This window comes from Nicotiana tomentosiformis, chromosome 8, assembly GCF_000390325.3.
Source record: "Nicotiana tomentosiformis chromosome 8, ASM39032v3, whole genome shotgun sequence".
Classification (NCBI taxonomy): domain Eukaryota; kingdom Viridiplantae; phylum Streptophyta; class Magnoliopsida; order Solanales; family Solanaceae; genus Nicotiana; species Nicotiana tomentosiformis.
In genome coordinates, this window is record NC_090819.1 from 140,302,733 (window position 1) to 140,312,642 (window position 9,910).

The window sequence follows — 9,910 nt, forward strand, 5'->3', positions numbered from 1 at the left end:
CAGCCCCAATCACGCCTGGCTGCTTCTGCGGCTCTGCACCTGCGGCCAATACCTCGCAGGTGCGGTCACACTAGATATGCTGCCACCAGTATTTTCATAAAGTCAAATTCAATCGGTTAGCCATCCAGAATACACCCGAGTCCCTCGAGACCTTAACCAAATATACCAATACGTCCCAAAATACAATATGAACTTAGTCGAGCCTTCAAATCACATCAAACAATATTAAACCACGAATCGCACCCCAATTCAAGCTTAATGAACTTTAGAATTTCAAACTTCTACATTCGACGCCGAAACCTATCGAATCAAGTCCGATTGACCTCAAATTTTGCACACAAGTCATAATTGACATAACTAAGCTACTCAAGTCTCGAAACCCCAAACGGACATTGATAACATTAAAATCCACTTCAAGTCAAACTTAAGAATTTCTTAAACTTTTAAAATACCAACCTTCCATAATAAGCGCCGAAATGCTCCCGGATGATCCGATACTCAACCCGAACATACGCCAAAGTCCAAAATTATCATACGAACCTGTTGAAACCTTCAAATCCCGATTCCGAGGTCATTTACTCAAAAGACCTTAGTCAATTCTTCCAACTTAAAACTTCAGAAATTAGAATTTTCTTTACAAATCAACTCCGAGCTTCCCGAAATTCAATTCTCACCACACGTACAAGTTATAATATCTGAAGTGAAGCTACTCAAGGCCTTAAACCGCTGAACAACGCGCTAGAGCTCAAAACGACCGGTCGAATCGTTACAAATATATTACGTAGCATTCAAAATAAGTACTCTCCTACTTATCCTCTATATATTACTAGTAAGTCGTTGCCCGTGCCAAGCACGGGCCCAACATACGACTATTCCCATGTCAAAGTAACAACTTATCTCATGTGGAAACTTATGCAAGGGGAATGATTCTCTAGTTTGTTTTTCTCACGGTGTCCTAAGACAATTAGATAACATTTACATTGACTTGGGAATACAAAGAACTGCAATTAACATGGTTATATCCAGCTAAGCACCAAGAAAAGTTTGTACATAAAGTGTAAAGCTAAAATATAACAGAATGCAGTTGTTTCATCTCTTAAACAAAAAGCAGAAACTGATAACTGAAAGCAGCACCAACAGTTGCAACAACAGTAGTATAGCGTTACACTCTCCTTCCGCATAGACATGTTTGATTTTACAATGCCAAAGCAGGAGATCAACAGTCCCCATATAGGCATACAACAACAACAACAATCCAGTATAATCCTACTAGTGGGGTTTGGGGAGGGTAGTGTGTACGCAGACCTTACCCCTACCCTGGGGTAGAGAAGCTGTTTCTGATAGACCCTCGGCTCCCTCCCTCCAAGAACGCACCACCTTGCTCTTCGGGTGACTCGAACTCAAGACCTCTTGATTGGAAGTGGAGGGTGCTCATCACTATAGCAACTCACTCTTGTTTTTCCCGTGCATAAAGTACCTAAATTCATAATGACCAAACAACTTGTACTCCTTCAAAATTGTAGGTTTATTATTTGGTCCTATAATATATAGACTGAACAAACAGAATAAACGTTGTATGTTCAATACAAATAACCAAAAATAACTAAATAAGGCAAACAAAAACAAAATCAGTTAAAACAGTCTTAATAGCAGAAGTGTTATCATGTGAGAGTTTCTTGTTACTACCGGTGTTCGAAAAGCGCAAAAAAGCTCTAAGGTCCATTTGAGTTTTAAGCGCAAAGCACAAATAAATCGTGAGCTTTAATGAAAAAAGGTGCAACGAAAGAAAAAATAAAAAATATGCATGTAGTCCAAAACTAATCATTATAAGCATGAATAACAAATATTTGGACAAATAAATCGAAAAATAAAATTCATAATAAAGTGAAATATCAATTGTTTAAGGTCGCCTTTTCAGGATTACACTCATTGGTAAGGAAAAGTATGACTTAGAGCTTTGATGCGACACTAAAGCGCCCACAAAGCGAGTCGAAGCGCTCAACGTGTTTTGAGCCTCGCTTCAGGACTTAAGCGCGCCTTTGACAACACTAATTACCACTTAAAAGAGATCAATTAACATAGCTACATTCAACCCAAAAATCGTTTATAACTACAGTCTAGGTTCAATGAAAAGTTTGTACAGGAAGTGAAAAGTTGAAATATATCTTGTTGTTTCATCCCTCCAACAAAGGTAGAAACTATCAACTTACTGTGATTATCCAAAATATTATTTTTAAATTTAATAAGTAATTATGTGTTCTAAAATCTCGAAAAGCACTATTTATCATTCCTCGACTTGCGTGCACAGTCCGTAAAATTTTTCGGAAAGTTTTTATGTGAAAAATGGATTAAAATGTGAAATAGAGCGTTAAAACTCAATTGAGTTGACTTTAGTCAACATTTTGAGCAAACGAATCCGGATCAGTGTTTTGATAGTTCCGGTAGGTCTGTATTATGATTTGGGACTTCGGCATATGCCCGCAATTTAATTTGGAGGTCCCTAGATCAAGTTATAACCATTTAACGAAAACTAGTAATTTAAAGGCTAAAGATTTTCAAGTTTGACCACGGGGTTGACTTTTTGATGTCGGAGTCGAAATTCAGTTCCAAATTTTTTATGACATTTATGACTTGTGTGTAAAATTTGAGGTCAATCGGACTTGATTCGATAGGTTTCGGCATCGAATATAGAAGTTGAAAATTTCATAAGATTAAAGTTTCAAGTGAGTTCGCACAAGAGCTAACTTTAAATGATCATAAATCTCATGATACGAAGTTGTGTATGGTGTATTACCTATCAAATGAAAGATATTTGAGTCTAGTTTCTAACTCTTTAACCCGTTCAACATTTGGACATTCCTACAAGAAGTTATGACTAAATTAACAAAGGCTAACAGAATGCGATTCTGCAACCATTATGCGATCGCAAAATGGTTATGTGACCGCAAACTGGTCACAAAATGGTCCAGAACAGCCCAGTTCTGAGCACCGATTTATGCAATCATTTTACGACCCGTACACCAATTGTGCTGTCCATTATGCGACCGCATACCTGTTTTCGGAGGGGTAATTTTTCTATTTTCATAACCCAACCCCATTTTGATAAATAGGCTTTGGGGTTTATTTTGGGGCATTTATCTGATGATTTTAGAGAGAAGTGAGAGTGTTCTAGAGATATAAAGTAGATAAAGCGTCTTGTTCATCAAATTCTTGTCCAAGCCTTGAAAACCAACAAGAAATTTCTCAAGTTCTTCATCAAAGAGGTAAGGTTCTAACCCCTAATCTTCAATTTCGAGTTTGGGTAATGAGAGGTGATTAAGAGTATGATTCTTGGGGTAAGTGTTCCTTATCCTATATTGATTATATTTCATGATTTCATACTCATTTACATCATGAATCCGTGAATTTAGGGAACAAAAATCAGATTTTTATAAAATCTTCAAAAAAACGTGAATTTAAGATTTGAAGGTCCAATGATATCGGAATTGGATAATTTTTGTATGGTTGAACTCGTAGAGGAACGGGTGTTCGTATTTTATGAGTTTTTTCGGAATTTGAGATATGGGTCCCACTGTCAAATATTTAAATGAGTTTAAAATTTTTATCCGGAAAATTAGTAAATTCATATGGAATTAATTCCTATGATTCGTATTGAGTATATCGAATTATTTGTGAATTGATTTGAAGCTTTTGGAGACAAATTTAAAATGAAAAGTTGTGGTCGGGTAATTGATTGGAATTTCTAAAGCGAGGTAAGTGTCGTGGTTAACCTTGACTTGAGGGAATAGAACCCTTAAATTATTTGTTAAGTGAAATGCATGTGAACGGAGTATAAACGAGGTGACGAGTGTCTATACGTGGTCAAATTAATTGTTTGCCTGCTTACTTGAAAAATTATAAATTATTTTAATTCATAAATTAACTATTATAATAATTGTTTCTCTCATATTCTTTGTCAAATATTAATTCTTGAATTCCTCCATTAATTGTTACATGCTATTTAAATTTTGTGTTTTAATTATTATTTGACATTTAGCATATTAAATATTAAACTGCCTATTTTCTCCCTAATTTCCATAATAATTTGCTATTTGTCATTATTTGTTTCATAATTAAATCATAATTATTGTATGCTTGTTGTCTTATAATTTTATATTAATTGTTATATTTATTGGGAAAATTTCTTCTATAAGAATTGGTAAATGGATATATTGAAGGATCGGGTTGCACGCCGCAACAAAATTGATTGAAATGGATATATTGGAGGATCGGGTTGCACATCGCAACAAACTTATTAAAAAGTCCATATTGGAGGATCGGGTTGCACGCCGTAACAGACTTATTAAAAAGTCTATATATACTTGATTGAAATAAATATATGACAGACTTGATTAAAAGGAATATATTGGGAGAGCGAGATGCACGCTGCAACAGAATTGAATGTGAATATGTTGTGAGAGCGGGTTGCACGCTGCAACAGATTTGATAGAAATAATAATTGGTTACGACTGTTGAATTGGCTTCAACTATTATAAATGAGTTACCTGATTTATTTTCATTATTTGCTATTGTTACTAATATTGCGTAAATGTTAATGTAAGTGACCCGCCTTAGCCTCATTACTACTTCATCGAGGTTAGGCTCAGCACTTACCAGTACATGGGGTCGGTTGTACTGATACTACACTCTGCACTTCTTGTGCAGATTTCAGAGTTGGTCCCAGCGGTGTACCGTAGACTTGCTCGGATATCAGCTACCTAGAGGAGACTTGAGGTATAACTGCATCAGCTACCTAGAGGAGACTTGCTCGGACTTTAGCTGTGTGTTTATTTCCAGACAGCTTTATTTTATTCAGACCTTTATTTGTATTATTCTAGAAGCTCGTGCACTTGTGACACCAATTATGGGATGGTATTTAGACACCGTTATTTTTTTTTATGTATTATTCACTACATTTCAGGCTTTACTTCCGCATTTGTTCTTTGTTATTAATAAATTTAGAAATTATTTTAAAAATGTATAATACTATTCTAACGTTGGCTTGCCTAGCAAGTGAAATGTTAGGCACCATCACGGTCCGAAGATGGGAATTTTCGGGTCGTGACAGTTGGTATCAGAGAACTAGGTTACATAAGTCTCACGAGTCACGAGCAAGCTTAGTAGAGTCTGAAGGATCGATACGGAGACGTCTGTACTCTCAGAGGCTATGAAGTTTAGGAACAATATCACTTCTTTCTTATTCCGTCGTGCGATTTTATTCTATCATCGATGATTGAACCATTCTACTCTTATTCTCTCGCAGATGGTGAGAACACGTAATACCTCTACCGATGGTTAGGGACCAGAACCCCCGGTGGCAACTATGGCCAGGGGTAGAGGTCGAGGCTAAGGTCGTGCTAGAGGCCGAGGCAAAGCTCAGTCCAGAGCTCGAGCAGTTGCACATGTTGAAGAACCTCAGATGGACGTTCAGGAGGAGGTTCCAGTTCAGAATGTACCAGTTGGACCAGTTCAGGTCCCGGAAGGATTCATAGCCACTCCAGTATTTCAGGACACTCTAGTACGTTTGGTGAGTCTTATGGAGGGTGTGGCCCAGAATGGTACATTTCCAGTGATACCAGCTGTCTCACAGGCTGGGGGAGGAGCACAAACTCCCACTACTCCCGCTCCGGAGCAGATGGCTCCCCAAAATCAAGCTCCAGCAGCCCCGTCAGTTGGGGTAGTTTAGCCAGTTGTAGCGGCACAGACCGGTGATAGGCATGCCATGTATTTTGAGGCCTTATTGAGACTGGATAAGTTTACTAAGCTCTTTCTATTTCACTTCAGTGGTACACTTTCTGAGGACCCACATGATTATCTTGAACGCTACCATGAGGTGCTGCGGAACATGGGTATAGTTGAGACCAATGTGGTTGATTTTGCTGTATTTTAGATGACGGGTTCTACCAAGAGGTGGTGGAGAGATTATACATTGACCCGACCAGTTGGATCGCCTGCACTTACCTGGGAGCAGTTATCTCAGCTATTTCTGGAGAAATTCCTCCCTATCACACTGAGAGAGGAATTTCGCAAGCAATTTGAGCATCTACATTAGGGCAGTATGATTGTTACTCAGTATGAGTCCTATTTTATGGATTTGGCCCATCATGCTCTCCTTTTACTACCTATCGAGGGATAGTGAGTGAGGAGGTTTATTGAGGGACTCACTTACCCTATCAGGCTTCAAATGGCCAAAGAGACCGGAAGTGAAATTTCTTTACAGGCACCTGCTAATGTCGCGAGGAGGATCGAGATAGTTCTTGCACAAGAGAGAGGGCAGAGGTCTAATAAGAGGCCTCGTCTGTTTGGTGGTTTCGGTGGTGCCTCATCTAGAGGCAGGGGTAATTTTGGTAGGGTTCATCCTCCTAGACCGTTTCATTTAGCACTTCATGCATCGCTCGATGCTTCAGTGAGTCACGGTCCTATTATGCCTTACCCTAGGCAGCCATGATTCAGTGCACATTCAGCTCCTATCAGTGCACCGCCACTCCAGAGTTACTACATCGGTTATCCAGTCCATTTGGGTCAGCTTCAGCTTCAGCAGCCACGACATCCGGATGGGTGTTATGAGTATGGGAACATTGGTCACATCAGGAGGTATTGCCCTAGGTTGGCGAGTAACAGATCTCGGCAGGATTCATGTGCCATCATATCGGCACCGGTTGCTTTACCGCCTGCTCAGCCAGCTAGAGGTAGGGGTCAGACAGCTAGAGGTGGAGGTCAGGCCATGAGAGGTGGAGGTCAGGTTGTTAGAGGTGGAGGCCAGCCAGTTAGAGGTCGTCCCAGGAACGCGGTTCAGAGTGGTGGGGCCCAGCCCCAATTTTATGCTTTTCCAGCTAGGCCTGAGGCCGAGTCATCTGATGCTGTGATCACATGTATTATTCCAGTTTGCCATAGAGATGCTTCAGTTCTATTTGATCCTGGATCTACTTATTCCTATGTGTCCTCCTATTTTGCTTCATATTTCGCGATGCCTTGTGATTCTCTGAGTGTTTCTGTATGTGTATCTACACCGGTGGGAGACTCTGTTGTAGTAGATCATGTTTATCGTTCGTGTGTGGTTACTATTTGTAATCTTGATACTAGTGTGGATCTTCTACTTCTTGATATGATAGATTTTGATATCATCTTGGGTATGGATTGGCTGTCACTGTATCATGCTATATTGGATTGTCATGCCAAGACAATGACCCTAGCCATGCCGGGGTTACCTCGGTTAGAGTGGAAAGGAACTCCTGGTCATTCTGCCAGCAGGGTTATTTCTTATATGAAAGCTCGGCGTATGATCGAGAAAGGGTGTCTAGCCTATTTGGCTTATATTCGCGATCCCAGTACGAATATTACTTCTATACTCAGTACCAGTTGTTCGTGAATTTCCAGAAGTATTTCCTGCAGATTAGCCGGGAATGCCACCCTACAGAGATATTGACTTCTGTATTGATTTGGTTCCAGGAACTAAGCCCATTTCTATCCCACCATACCGTATGGCCCCGCCAGAGTTGAAAGAATTAAATGAGCAGTTACAAGACTTGCTTGATCATGGATTCATTAGACCAGTGTCTCTCCCTAGGGTGCTCCAGTACTATTTGTAAAGAATAGAGATGGTTCTATGCGGATGTGTATATATTATCGCCAGTTGAATAAGGCCACTATCAAAAACAAATATCCGCTGCCAATAATTGATGACTTATTGATCAGCTTCAGGGTGCCAAGGTATTTTCGAAGATCGATTTGAGGTCTGGTTACCATCATCTAAAGATTAGGGCATCTGATATCCCTAAGACAGCTTTTCGGACTCGATATGGGCATTACGAATTCCTAGTAATGTCATTTGGGTTGACAAATGCCCCTGCAGCATTTATGGATTTGATGAATCGGGTGTTCAAGCCCTATTTGGATTCTTTTGTAGTTGTATTCATAGATGATATCTTGATTTACTCCAGCAGTCGAGAGGAGCATGAGCAGCATCTTCGGAGTGTGCTTCAGACTTTGGAGAATAATCAGTTATATGCCAAATTTTCAAAATGTGAGTTTTGTTAGACTCAGTTGCCTTTTTAGGGCATGTTGTATCGGCAAAAGGCATAAATGTGGATCCTAAGAAGATAGAGGTTGTTCAGAATTGGCCCAGGCCTACTTCAGTTACACAGATCCGGAGTTTCATGGGTTTAGCAGGTTACTATCGTCGGTTCGTGGAAGAGTTTTCATCTATAGCAAGCCCATTGACCAGACTAACCCAGAAGGGTGTCCCATTCCAATGGTCAGACGAGTGTGAGTTGAGCTTTCAGAAGCTCAAGACTGCTTTGACTACGACGCCAGTGTTGGTATTACCCACAGGTTCAGGATCGTATACAGTATATTATGATGCATCTCACATTGGGCTTGGTGCAGTATTAATGCAAGATGGCAAGGTAATTGCATATGCGTCGCGGCAGTTGAAAGTTCACGAGAAGAATTATCCTGTTCATAACTTAGAATTGGCAGCCATTATTCATGTGCTGAAGATTTGGAGGCATTACCTCTACGGTGTTTCGTGTGAGGGATTTACTGATCATCATAGCCTTCAGTATCTGTTCAAACAAAAGGATCTTAATTTGAGGCAGAGAAGATGGTTGGAATTGTTTAAAGACTATGATATCATCATTTTGTATCACCCCGGAAAGGCCAATGTCGTGGCCGATGCTTTGAGTAGAAAGGCTGTGAGTATGGACAGTCTTGCGTATATTCCGGTTGGTGAGAGGCCATTAGCTGCAGATGTTCAGACTTTGGCTAATCAGTTCATGAGGTTAGATGTTTCTGAACCCAGTCGGGTTCTAGCTTGCACAGTCGCTCGGTCTTCTTTATATGAGCGCATCAGAGAGAGGCAATATGATGATCCTCATTTACTTGTCCTTAAGGACACGGTGCGACACGATGATACCAAATAGGTTGATGTGGGGGAAGATGGAGTTCTGCGAATACAGGGTCGTATTTGTGTGCCTAATGTGGATGGGCTTCATGAATTAATTCTTGAAGAAGCACACAGCTCCAGGTATTCTAGTCATCCAGGTACCGCCAAAATGTATCAAGATTTGTAGCAACATTATTGGTGGAGGAGAATGAAAAGGGATATAGTTGCATATGTAGCTCGGTGTCTGAATTGTCAGCAAGTTAAGTACGAGTATCAGAGACCTGGTGATTTGCTTCAGAAGTTAGAAATTCCTGAGTGGAAGTGGGAGTGTATCACTATGGATTTTGTTGTTGGGCTCCCATGGACTCAGAGAAAATTTGATACAGTTTGGGTCATTGTGAACATGTTGACCAAATCAACACATTTTATTCTAGTGGCAGTTACTTATTCTTCAGAGAGGTTAGCTGAAATTTACATTCGTGAGATTGTCCTCCTTCACGGTGTACCCGTGTCTATTATTTCAGATCGAGGTACACAGTTTACCTCATATTTCTGGAGGGTTGTACAGTGTGAGTTAATCACGCAGGTGGAGTTGAGTACAACATTTCATCCACAGACAGACGAAGAGTCAGAGCGCACTATTCAGATATTGGGAGATATGCTCTGCGCTTGTGTTATAGACTTTGGAGGTTCTTGGGATCATTTCTTGCCACTTGCGTAGTTTGCTTATAATAATAGCTACCAGTCGAGTATTTAAATGGCTCCATATGAGGCATTATACGGAAGGCGATGCCGATCGCCAGTTGGTTGGTTTGAACCGGGAGAGTCTCGGTTGTTGGGTACCGATTTGGTACAGGATGCCTTGGATAAGGTCAAGATTATTCAGGATCGACTTCGCACAGCTCAGCCTAGGAAAAAGAGTTATGCCGACCGTAAAGTTTGTGATATTGCAATTATGGTCGGAGAAAGAATATTGCTCCGGGTTTC